General features: G+C 47.6%; 1 protein-coding gene across 2 annotated transcripts in view; it reads right to left on the bottom strand.

The window, feature by feature from the left end:
- The window catches only part of ITGA9 (integrin subunit alpha 9), a 344,865-nt gene that overhangs the window by 111,376 nt on the left and 220,299 nt on the right, over positions 1-13,190 (bottom strand). The gene's annotated exons all lie outside the window — the stretch shown is intronic.

Here is a 13,190-nt window from a genome sequence, read left to right as displayed (position 1 = left end):
AAGGCCCTCACCCGCTTTGGGCAGCCTAGCTCTCAGCTGTCTGATCTCTGGGCGCAGAGCTCCCCAGTGGGAGCGGACCCAGTCGCCCAGAGTATACCTGCCTTGATAACCTATCCTTTTCCTGCTGCTTTCTTTCCTCTCTCTCTCCCCTCATCACCCCCTGCCTTTACCTCTGCAACAAATACCCTGCATTTGAATTCCCGCCTCAGGGTTTACTTGCGGGGAAACCTAATGAAGACATGTATGTTACTTTTTGTTCTTTGCAAGAACCCACAGCATAGATGGCTTTCAAGCCCGTGGGACCGTCGCTCACACGCCCGGGCCTATCACGGGCCTACAAACCTAAGGCAGAAACCCATGGACAGAGGACTGCTCTGGCAGGGAAACGCTGGTGGCCTCAAATGAGGGAGCGCAGGGGGACCCGCATGGTCTGTCACCCCCACAAGGCACAGACAACATCCCTCAGCACCAGTGGTGGCTTTCGGCACCAAAGAACCGAATTCGCTCTTCGGGTCAGGCCTGAGTCTCCACAGCAAGGCTCTCTCACCAGGTGAGGTAGCATTTCTCCGTTTCTCTGATTCTTTGTGGTTTGCCTTTCCAGGGAGATAAGAGATCAGCATAACTCTCCAAACCACCGAGTTGTTCAAAAAGAGCATTTAGCACTTAAAAAGTACTAGGGCAATATAAAATTTAATGGCGACTCACATAGTGACCGTAAAGTACCCAGAAAGAAATATCTCTACATATAGGTATATCTATCTATACACCCATTCGCCAGCCATCCCTTTATTCAGGCAACAATACTGAGATGTGACTATACCCCAGGCATGGCTACAGGCGGTAGGGATGAACTGATGAATAAAAAGTTATTCCAGGGGCGCCTGTGTGGCTGAGTCGGTTGAGCGTCCGACTTCGGCCCAGGTCATGATCTCACGGTTGGCGAGTTCGAGCCCCGCATCGGGCTCTGTGCCGACAGCTCGGAGCCTGGAGCCTGCTTCGGATCCTGTGTCTCCCTCTCTCTCTGCCCTTCCCTGGCTCACGCTCACTCTCTGTGTCAAAAATAAATAAACTTAAAAAAAAAGTTATTCCATACTATATGGAGCTTAGTCCAGTGGGGGGGCTAAGACAATCAGCGAAAGGTAATAAGGTCTATGGAAAAAATCAGGGTATGGGAATGTGATAGGGGTGTTTGAGACAGTAGGGTATTTCTAATCGGGTGGCATTTAAGCCAAAATGGAAAAGAACTGAGGGATTGGGCCATGTGCATATCTGACAGAAGAGCCCGTGCAAAGGCCCAGAGATAGGAACAAGCTTGGTGTGTCGCAAGGAACAGCAAGGAAGCCACTGTGGCCACAGTGGAGAGGGCAAGGGGGAGAATTATAGGAAATGTGTTGAGAGAGACCGCACCTGGGCCAGATCTTACAGTCTTCTAGGTATTGCAAAGAATGAAGTTTACAGTGAGATAGGAAGCCATTGGAGGGTTCTGGACAAAGGAATGTAAGGGGGCAAGAGGGGAAGCAGGGAGACCAATTATGAAGGAAGCTACTGCAGTCAATAACCAGGCAAAAAAAGGTGGGGACTCGGGCCAGGATATAAGCAGTGGTCATGGTGCAGAGGGTCGGATTATGGATATATTCTGCAGGTCCAGCCAACAGGCCATTTGCGCAACAGATGCAGACGTGAGAGGAAGAGGGGCGGGGCAAGCAGAAGGGAGTTGCTATTTCCTGCAAATGGAAGGTTTGGTGGAGTTAGGATCCCATTTCAGACAGCTTTCTGTGCCACTAGGAATGTTCTCATTCTTTTTTTTTTTTTTTAATTTTTTTTTCAACGTTTTTATTTATTTTTGGGACAGAGAGAGACAGAGCATGAACGGGGGAGGGGCAGAGAGAGAGGGAGACACAGAATCCGAAACAGGCTCCAGGCTCCGAGCCATCAGCCCAGAGCCCGACGCGGGGCTCGAACTCACGGACCGCGAGATCGTGACCTGGCTGAAGTCGGACGCTTAACCGACTGCGCCACCCAGGCGCCCCTCTTTTTTTTTTTTTTTTTCTTAACGTTTACTTATTTTTAAGAGAGAGAGAGAGGGATAGGAGCAGAGAGAGAGGGAGACAGAGGATCAGAAGCAGACTCCGCGCTGACAGAAAAGAGCCTGACGTGGGGCTCGAACTCACAAACCGCGAGATCATGACCTGAGCTGAACTCAGACGCTCAACTGACTGAGCCACCCAAGCGCCCCTGTTCTCATTCTTGATGTGGGTGGTAGCTAGATGGGTATAGACACATACAAAAATTATGGATCTGTATGCGTAAGACGTGTGCATTTTACACTACGTAAATTATATCTCAATTAAGACATGCTATTACAGGGGCGCCTGGGTGACTCAGTCGGTTGAACATCTGACCAGCTCAGGTCATGACCTCATGGTCCGTGAGTTCAAGCCCCGCATCAGGCTCTGTGCTGACAGCTCAGAGCCTGCAGCCTGCTTCAGATTCTGTGTCTTCCTCTCTCTCTGCCCCTCCCCCACTCATGCTCTCTCTCTCTCTCTCTCTCTCTCTGTCAAAAATAAACATTAAAAAAAAAAAAGACATGCTATTAAAGACTAAAACCAAAAGCAGACGGAAAAGGGAGGTAATTAACTGTGCTACCCGTTGTGCTGGGCTCAGAAAGAAGACTGGATTTAGCCAGGTGGAGTCCTGCTTGTCTTGGTAGTAACACAGCTGATCTCCAGACAGCCCCCTCCTTGGCCTAGTTTCACCTTTTCTTTTTCTCAATCTTAGTCCACGGCAGCTGGGCTCATGGTTGTGCGTGACTTTCTCACCCTGAAGAAGGGCCCCTTCCCCTGACCGTTCTAAGCTGTCTTGAGGCTCTCCTCTGGATCCCTCAAGACCTCTCCTTGGTTTTGGGCTTCTCTCTCTGCTCCAGCATATGTACCAGCTAGCTTCTTTTCCTTTAGGGAAGAGCCCACCTCATTGCTTCCTACGTGGGCAGCCATTTTCACGCTGGGGAGAAACAGGAGTAGAGGCAGAGACCGATTTCCCTGGTTAGCCAACCACATTGTTGGCAAAGCCTCTGAGAGATTTCCTGGCGGATGAGACAATGAAATCTGGGCCAGAAGGTGACGTTAGCATCAGCTCAGCCACTCTCTGGTGTGACCTCAGTCTTGTTAACCTTTCTGAGTCTTGAGCATAAAACGATTGTGTTCCTTTAGTCTTGTGAGTTTCTCCTCCTTCATCTATACGTTGGGAATAAAAGCACCCATCACACAGGGCCATGGTGAGGTTTTAATGAGATAAAGCACCCAGTATAGTGCCTGAAGGATGTTCCATAGACATCCACTCCTTCTCTCCAAGTCCACTCGGCAAGCGTCCTCTGGGCCATCACACCTGGAGCCCACCAGGCCCCTTCCTCCAAGTGCATTTAAGGGTTCTCGTCAACGTCTTGCTAAGTTACCAGGTCAGATGACGTAAAGTCAGGAGCTACGACCAACCGCAAATTTTGCTGTGTATAAATACTCAGAGATTGTGTTCAAATGCGGACCCCGATGCAGCAGGTTGGGGATGGTCAGGTCTGAGAGTGGGCATTTCTAACAAGCTCCTGAGTGATGCCATGCTGCTGGTCCATGACCATATTTTGAGTCACAAAGCTATAAATAACACAACTAGATTTCCAAATAGCATAAAAAGACTAGAAGAAAAAGAGAGAGTAAATGCATCACAAATAAATATAATTGTGCTGTGGCTGCCACATTAACAGAAATACCATGTTTAGAACTGGGGCAATCATAAATCTATGCTGGGCTCACTGGACGGCAGTTCAGGCCTGGGATCCACATTTTAAGAAGGAAGAGGCCAAACCAGACACAGCACAAAAACAGAAATAGAACAGCGAGGAAGGGACTGGAAATATATACAGCAAACAGTCAGAAGGCCAGGGGTGGCCTTCTGGATGCTGGCCTCTCTTGTTGGCTGGACAGAGAGCTGTGGCAGCATTGGAATGGCTTCCTCTTGTGAAAATAAGAAATGTATACGTCAATGAAGATAGATAAGGTAGACAGCGTAAAGATCATCTTACACTTGATCAGGGTCTGACATCAGCTGGAGTAGATTCATTGGGTGCCGCCTGATAAGACAGAACTGAGTCATATCACCTGCTGGTTCATACCAGGTGCTCTGTTACTCTCCCCAACAGGTATCCTGGACGATGACTTTAAAATATCCAAAGGGGTGCCTGGGTGGCTCAGTCGGTTAACGGCCAACTTCAGCTCAGGTCATGATTTCACAGTCCGTGAGTTCAAGCCTCACATCGGGCTCTCTGCTGTCAGCACAGAGACCGCTTTGGATCCTCTGTCTGCCTCTCTCTCTGCCCCTTCCCTGTTTGCTCGCTCTCTCTCAAAAATAAAGAAACACTAAAATACATATATTTATGGGGCACCTGGGTGGCTCACTTAGTTAAGCATCCAACTTCGGCTCAAGTCGTGACCTCATGGTTTGTGGGTTTGAGCCCTGCATCGAGCTCTGTGCTGACAGCTCAGAGCCTGGAGCCTGCTTTGGACTCTGTCTACTTCTTTACCTGTGTCGTTCCCCCCACTCATGTGCGCGCACGCGCTCTCTCTCTCTCTCAAAACTAAATAAACATTTAAAAAATTTAAAAAAATATATATTTAAAATATCCTAAATGCAGTAATGCAGAGTCTGAAAGAAATTTGGCAAACAGAAAATAAGATGGTGATCATGGGGGTCATTTGTCTGTTTGTGATTCATTCTCTCTCCTTCCCCCTTTCTGCTATGTTTCTCAGAGACACGTCCTTGCAAACAACCTCTCGCAGGTTTCTGCTATGGCTGACTCCATCAATGCCTCTCAACGGCCACTCTTCCCTTCCTCTCATAGACAAAACAACCTGTGTTTGGGGGCAGCGACGTGCCGAGCTAAGAAAACTTTCTCTCAGCCCTCATTGTGGCTAGGGTTGGCCATGTGACAGGGTTCTGGCCAATGAGAGGTACATGGAAAATGCCAAGTGGAGCTTCAGGAAAGCTATTTAAAAGGGGGCAGGTTTGGGGCGCCTGGGTGGCTCAATCGGTTGAGCGTCCGACTTTGGCTCAGGTCATGATCTCGTGGTTTGTGAGTTTGAGCCCCGCATCAGGCTCTGTGCACAGAGCCTGGAGCCCGCTTTGGATCCTGTGTCTCCCCCTCTTTCTGCCCCTCCCATGCTCATGTTCTGTCTCTCAATAATAAATAAACGTTAAAAAATTAAAAAAGAAAAAGAGGGGCAGGCCTAACTGGACAGCTACACACAAAAGCATGAAACTGGACTACTTTTTTACACCATAAAAAATGCATCACAAACAAAAAAATTAATTACACCATAAAAAATTAAAGTGGATTAAAGACCTAAATGTGGGACCTGAAACTATCAGAATCCTTGAAGAGAGCACAAGCAATAATTTCTTTGACATTGGCCAAAGCAACATTTTTAAAAATATGTCTCAAGGCCAGGGAAACAAAAGCAAAAATAAACTGTTGGGACTACTTCAAAATAAAAAGCTTCTGCACAGTAAAGGAAACAACCTGTAAAACGAAATGACAGTCTATTGAATGGGAGAAGATATTTGCAAATGACATATCTAACAAAGGGTTAGTATCTAAAATATATAAAGAACTTACACAACTCAACACCAAAAAACCCCAAATAATCCATTTAAAAAATGAACACGAACAGACATTTCTCCAAAGAAGACATACAGATGACCAACAGACACATGAAAAGATGTCCATCATCACAAATCATCACGGAAATGCAAATCAAAACCACCCCACATCTGTCAGAATGGCTAAAAGCAAAAACTCAAGAAGCAACAAGTGTTGGCAAGGATGTGGAGAGAAAGGAACCCTCGTGCACTGTTGGTGGGAATGCAAACTGGTGCAGCCACTGTGGAGAACAGTATGGAGGTTTCTCCGAAAAATTAAAAACAGAACTACCATATGATCCAGTAATCCCACTACTGGGTATTTGTCAAAAGAATACAAAAACATTAATTCGCAAAGATACACACACCCCTATGTTTGTAGCAGCATTATTTACAACAGCCAAATTGTGAAAGGAACCCAAGTGTCCACTGATAGATGAATAGGTAGAGATTATAAATATTTTTACATAATAAAATATTACCTGGCCATAAAAAAGGATGATATCTTGCATTTGCAACAACACGGATGGGTCTAGGGAATATAATGCCAAGCAAAATAAGTGAATCAGAGAAAGACAAATACCAAAGGATTTCACTCATATGTGGAATTTAAGAAGCAAAACAAACGAATAAATTAAAAAAGAGAAAGAGACCGAAAAACCCCCCAGACTCATAAATATAAAGAACAAACTGGTGGTCACCAGATGCGAGGGGGGTTCAGGAGATAGGTGAAAGAGGGGATTAAGAGTCTTTATCACGATAAGCACTGAGTAATGTATAGAAGTGTGGCATCACCATATTGCACACCTGAAACCAACATAGCACTGTATGTTAGCTATTGAAAAGAAAATAAAAAATAAATAAAAGGGGGCAGGGCTGTTCTCTTTCCTCGTCTTACTGCAGCTGCGGTGTTGGAAGTGGAAACCAGGAAACAACACGCATGAAGGAAGGCTGTGCGGAAAGACCAAAGGAACTAGGTTTCCTGATGGCATCACACAGTTGCTTCCCAATCCTGGACGGACGGACCACTTCTGGATTTATCTTTACAAAAGAAAAGTCAAAATCCCATTGGGATCGGCTGCTAAAAGTTGGCCTTTCTGTTACATGCAGCCAAACACATTCCAAACTATTTTCAAAATCAGTGGTTTAATCCATCTGCCTAGGGTAGAGGACAGGCTGGCCAGTTACACTCAGGTGCCTGGGTAAGTGGCCATCAGGAAGCAGCGAGGCTACTGGGAAGTCTGGCCTCAAAGGGATGAAATAACAGTTCTGGCAAGTTGGATCTTAACAGGACGTAGCTATGTATTCACGTTCTCTGTGAAATTCCAAGGGCATATATATTTGTTCCCAAATTCAGATGCTCGCAGAAATATCCTGTGTGCCACTGACATTATCACGTGAGAATATCACACACACACACACACACACACACACACACGTCAAGAGCTGGATCTTTGTCAATATGCTTATAACACAGCCTTCAGGATGCCAAGAACACCAGTCAGCGGCAGTCCTACTATAGCAAACACTTTCAGGGTTCCACCAGATCCCCTAGGACCCCGTCTAGGTGTCCACCTTCTGGCTCCAGTATGTGTCTTCTTCCAAGAGCCAGCATCTGTGGGTCTTCCTTGGAGGCTTGCCCTCAGGCTACTGGACCACTATGTCCACACCTCACCCACAGAAGGCGGAAAGTGCTGGGACTTTGATCCCTCAGTAGGGGCCCTTAACCAATGACTGGTGCCGTGGGGGAACAAAAGCCCAGCTTCCTGACCTCGACAAGGACTTCGCTGAGGTGGGACTCACACTTCCCAGCTCCCCTGCAGGATCAGGCAGAGGCCACCCTCTGCAGCACTGAGCCTGAGATCACCCCTGCCCTGTCCCGCTTCCCCGCTTCCCCACTCCCTCTGCGTCTGCTTCAGGGAAACCCAGCCTGAGGCACCCTTGTTCTCCTTAATCTTTTTCGTTTTCTTTTGTTTGCCTTGGCTTAGCAGTCCATTTTCATGGCTTTCCTTTTAAGAGGTGTTGCACTGCTTTATGAAAAAGATTTAAAATCCAAGACTCTCCTTCCCCTTAGAAGAGGAAATTATTAAATTGCTGTTTTTCAATTCATTAGAAAAAAAAAATCCAGAGGTTTAACACATGTTTTCTAAAATAACCCCTCCCCCCATAGATTTACCCAAGTCCTGCAGCTCTGGGAAACGTCCTTCTTAATTGATCCTTGTTGTAGCTAAGGCTCTGTTGACATTTCTAAAGCAAAACGTAGCCTTCCTTCCAAACACAGTGAATACACAAATGAAGCTTTTCATATATGTGAAAAACGAGCCCCACCGTGGAACACCGAGGCCACGTTGTGATGGGAAATGGACATCTGGGTTTTTCTATCACCTCTCACTGCCGACTGGGGCAGGAAGGGCCCAGGCTGGCTCTCAGGCACAATTTCTCCAGGGGTTAGAATCTCTGACCTGGCCGCAAGGCCAAGTAAGCCAGGTGAGGAACTAGGAACCTGGCCTCAGGGTACGTGCTCCCTACCACCCACTCTTGTCCTCTCCAGGAGGAAGGGCAGCAACCAGCAGAAAGAGCTCAGAAATGGGAAAGGCACCAGGCAACTTGGGATTTACCCTCGGCAAGCGGGATGGGGAAGACCGACAAGGGAAGAAAGAGGAAAAGAACTCGCTGCTGTGTCAGAGCCACAGATAGGCTTGGAACCCGGTGAGTTTTTTCTGCCTGGCATTATGCAGGAAGTTCAAGGTAAAGTCACCGAGGGGCTTGGGGCACTGGATTAAAAACAGAAAAGGGGCGGAAAAGACTTATTATTTTCTGGGTATCGATATCCACCCTCAGGCCTCCCTTACAAGGGCAAGAAGCAAGTTCATTCATCATCTTAATGGCCGGGCCAAGATGACTATAAACATCTAAGGGTTGCATTTTACTCGGGGCGACTATTAACTTGACAAGAGACGGGAGAAAGCAGAACACAATGAAAATCAGTTCCTGCCATGAAGGAGAGCAGCTGCAGAGGGAAGGCAGGCTCTTTGAAATGTGCTCACACCAACGGCCTCGCCACTCGCGCTCCTGCCTGGAAACCCTTCCTGACGCAATGCTGGCCTTCCCAGCTCCACAGAAGACATCTCGTCGTGTTCCTTGGTGCAGGTGCAGTTCCTGTGTGCAAACTTCTATCTGAGAACAGGCCAGGGCACTCCCACAAATATAAAGGCATACAAACACGTAAGTCCCTAATCTTTCCCACTCTTCTTTGGGTTAGAAATGGGATCATTTTTATCGCCTGGCGCCATCTTGAGTGGTTTGCCTTGAAAGGGAGAAGAGAGAAGCCCCTGAGAGAAGGCCTTTCTGTGGTAAAGGTAGATACAAACTGGAAGAATCACTTTACAAGAAAAACAAACTTATGAGCCCTCTCTGCCTTTGTCATAAAGAACAAGCCATTGAATGCCACAAAAGCTGACCTGGTGCTTTCAACTCAGGGGCCAAGTTTAATTTGGAATGCAAAGCACTCCTCAGAAAGAGCAAAACTGAGCTTTCCTTCACACCACTTCTAATGGACATCATCAGGCTTCCCACACTGGGCCCTGTTGTGGGAGAAGACAGAAGGGCCCGGTGCCCACTTCTCTACCTCAGTCTCTCAGGGAGGTTAGATGGTGACACCAGTGTGTCGGTGGGATTCAGTGACTTACAAACAACCGGGGCCGGGCACTATGTTTCTTATGAACTTGAAAGGGCAGAAAGCTCTAAAAGGCATTGTAAGTGGTAGGTCTCCATTTTCCCAGCGGGATTCAGGACTCTACTGTTTCCTTACTGGTCTCTTTCCTTCTGGCAATCCCAAGACTGAGTCTCACCGGTTTTCCCTGGTCTCTTTGCTCTTTCTTGGTTCTTCCTCCAGCATGTCACAAACTTCTGTCCTCTCTTCTATTTCCTTAGTCCATATAAAAATGCTGGATTCCCCCCACCAGGCTTCACTGGGCCTGCAGACCTTTGGGTCGGTCCTCTCTGATGAGGGAGCATGATGCAGGCTAGGGGGCAAGCACAAGCTAGCACTGCCCCCCTCCCTAGGTGGGACATGTGTGATATTCCTTGGACACCCCCGGCTACCAAAAACAGGAAAGGACAAGACAAAACAAAAAGCAAATGGTTAAGAAAAAGGCAATCCCGCCCACAGCCTAAAGTCCAGGAACTCCCTACAATCTTACGGTTAATGCTTTGCTGGAGAGAAAAACAACCTTAGATTGACAACAGCTAGGCCTCCAGTAAGTCTTCAGCACAGGAACGTCTCTCTGGAAACTCCCTCTTGACTTTGTCTCTGACTCCATGAAACGGTCACCCTCCCCCCCGCCCCCCACACTTTCAGTGCAGCTCTTCCTGCCTCTAGGTCCTGTCACTATGCTTTCATAAAATCACCTTTTTGCACCAAAGACATCTTCAAGAATTCTTTCTTGCTCGTTGGCTCCAGACCCCACGAACCCCCCATCACCCTCCAAATTTATCACTCTCCCTGCCTAAACACTCCGGGCCTAGCCCTACGTTGTTTTGGGAGTACATTATTTTCCTCATTCTCTAAACTCTGATATTCATCACACATATCACACATTTGAACCGTTATAGATCTTGGATTTTAAAAAGTCGACATCCCCAAACCAAAAATTCTAACACTTCGGCAAATAGTAATGAAAAAAAAAAAATCAATAGGCATTATTAAAAAAACATTTTTTTTAATGTTTATTTATTTTTGAGAGAGACAGAGACAGAATACGAGTGGGTTAGGGGCAGAGAGAGAGGGAGACACAGAAGCAGAAGCAGGCTCCAGGCCCCGAGCGGTCAGCACAGAGCCCGACGCGGGGCTCGAACTCACGAGCTCTGAGATCATGACCTGAGCTGAAGTCGGACGCTCAACCGTCTGAGCCACCCAGGCGCCCCAATCAATAGGCATTATTAAAAGCAAACAAATGGGGGGGCGCCTGGGTGGCACAGTCGGTTAAGCGTCCGACTTCAGCCGGGTCACGATCTCGCGGTCCGTGAGTTCGAGCCCCGCGTCGGGCTCTGGGCTGATGGCTCAGAGCCTGGAGCCTGTTTCCGATTCTGTGTCTCCCTCTCTCTCTGCCCCTCCCCCGTTCATGCTCTGTCTCTCTCTGTCCCCAAAAAAAAATAAATAAAAAACGTTGAAAAAAAAAAATTAAAAAAAAAAAGCAAACAAATGGGGACTACAAAAGTTAGCCCACTTACTTAACTGATATATATATATTTACACATATACACGTGTAAATATATATATTTACACATATACATATATATACATATATATTTACACATATACACATATGTATATTTACACACACACATATACACCAAAGTTTCCATTATTTTCATGTAATTTCAATTTTTTAAATAAAGGTAACTAATTAAATATAAAAATATGTTCAGTTTAACACTAGCTATATTTTTTGATGTTATGAAGGCACACGCCCATGCACACACACTCCTGCAATCCCTCTGTTAAGACCACAGGTCTTGGTTTTCAGTTAAAAAAAAATTTTTTTTTTCAACGTTTTTATTTATTTTTGGGACAGAGAGAGACAGAGCATGAACGGGGGAGGGGCAGAGAGAGAGGGAGACACAGAATCGGAAACAGGCTCCAGGCTCTGAGCCATCAGCCCAGAGCCCGACGCGGGGCTCGAACTCACAGACCGCGAGATCGTGACCCGGCTGAAGTCGGACGCTTAACCGACTGCGCCACCCAGGCGCCCCATTGGTTTTCAGTTTAAAAGGAAGAGTCTGGGCGCCTGGCTGGGTCAGTGGGTTAAGCGTCCAATTCTTGATTTTGGCTCAGGTCATGATCTTATGGTTCAAGGGTTCAAGCCGTGTTGGGCTCTGTGCTGACAGCACGGAGCCTGCTTGGGATTCTCTCTAACCTCCCTCCCTGCCCCTTCCCCGCTCATACTCCTCTCTGTCTCTCTCAAAATAAAATAAACATAAAAAAAAAAAAGGAAGAGTCAACACCCTCTGACTGACAGCGCACCGTCTAGTATTCCCGCTTTTTTCCCCTCCTCCCCCTCAGCATGTAATCTTGGTCTGGAGTAGGTGACCAATGCATACCTTCTGAGTAAATGAATGAATTATAGACTTGGTGCTTGTGGGTGGCGGGGGCCGCCATGGTAGCCGCGCATCATGTACGAGTAGTCTGCATAGACGCCATTTGACCCTCAGCACGTCTCATTTCACAGAGAAGGAAACTGAGTCACAGAGAGAAGACCCTTGGCTCAAGATCCCGCTGAGCGCAAGAAACAGAGCTGAGTTTCTGCATCTGCGTGGGATGGGAGCGAGAGCCTCGCCTTCCCTCTCCCCCACCTTGGCGGCTTGCTGTGTTACTTCTAAGAATTTCTGAAGCACAACCCCCGGCTTGGCTGCCTCTTGCAATCGCACAAGGGTTTTGAGAACATCATTGGCTTTAAAGTGCTATGGCTACTACCTGTAAGTCGACCCTCCCTCCCCTGCAAGCAGACACTCACACTTGAACCCCCAAACTCCAATCTCTTTGGCTAGCTAACCTGCCACCCAGGGACAGGTATGAAATGTAGTCACGCCTGCACACACACCAGGGTCTACCCCAGATACAGATCCATGTGACAACAGGCAGGCGGCAGAACTGCCTACAGCATATGGAAAACAGCTAAGCCAGAGGTCACGAGTTGGTGGCCTACAGACTGGATGCAGTCAGTTGGATATGTTTTGTTTGGCCCATACAATGTTCAGAAAACATTTTAATTAGCTGCCAAAGTCATGAGATTTCACATAAAAATGTGGACTTCTGGCTTTTCTTGAAAAGTAGGAAATCTGGCTGCATCGGCCCTCACTCCCACCTGGGAACCGTGGCCTGCTCTCTCTGGATGAGGCCCCGTTTTTCCACAGTCTTCCCTGCCTCCTACTGTCCCACACCTGGGCCCCTTGTCCCACTTACAATACTAGCCTTGCGCCACTCCCGTAAGACCGTGAGGTGTGCATCGCTAGTTCTCGAGCTAGAACCCGGGCAAAGTTCCGTTACGCTAACTTGTGACTTCTGGAAGTCTAGAAAGTGAGGTGTTTAGGTTGCAAATGCTTCCAACCCTGTGGGCGTCTCGACAGGTGCTGGGGAACCTCACACAGACGTGTTACACCTTTCAGGGTGCCCCGCCCCACTTCCAGTTGCCAGCGGCTGCAACCCTGTGCTTGAATGGAACTTTCCAGAATGAGGTTGGTTGTTCTGGCCACGCACAGCACAGGATAGAAGTCTGGGGGATGCGTGCTCCTAGAAAGCTTCAACCACTGACTCCCCCAGCTGCCTCAGCCCCCCAGTTTAGGTTTTACACTGCTTCCCAGGGTTGTCCTGGGATAAAGTCCCACTGCCCACTGTGGCAGCTGGTTGAACAGCACCCCCTGCATTAGCTGCCTCCACCTGTCTGTCGCTGCTCCATTTCCCTCCCAGTGTTTCTTGCACCTCTCAAACAAACAAACTGCCCTCA

The sequence above is a fragment of the Puma concolor genome, chromosome C2 (genome assembly GCF_028749965.1).
Source record: "Puma concolor isolate L17-30 chromosome C2, mPumCon1.1.hap2, whole genome shotgun sequence".
NCBI classification, from domain to species: Eukaryota; Metazoa; Chordata; class Mammalia; order Carnivora; family Felidae; genus Puma; species Puma concolor.
The sequence above is the reverse complement of the archived record's forward strand: the minus strand, read 5'-3'. Positions and strand labels throughout refer to the sequence as shown.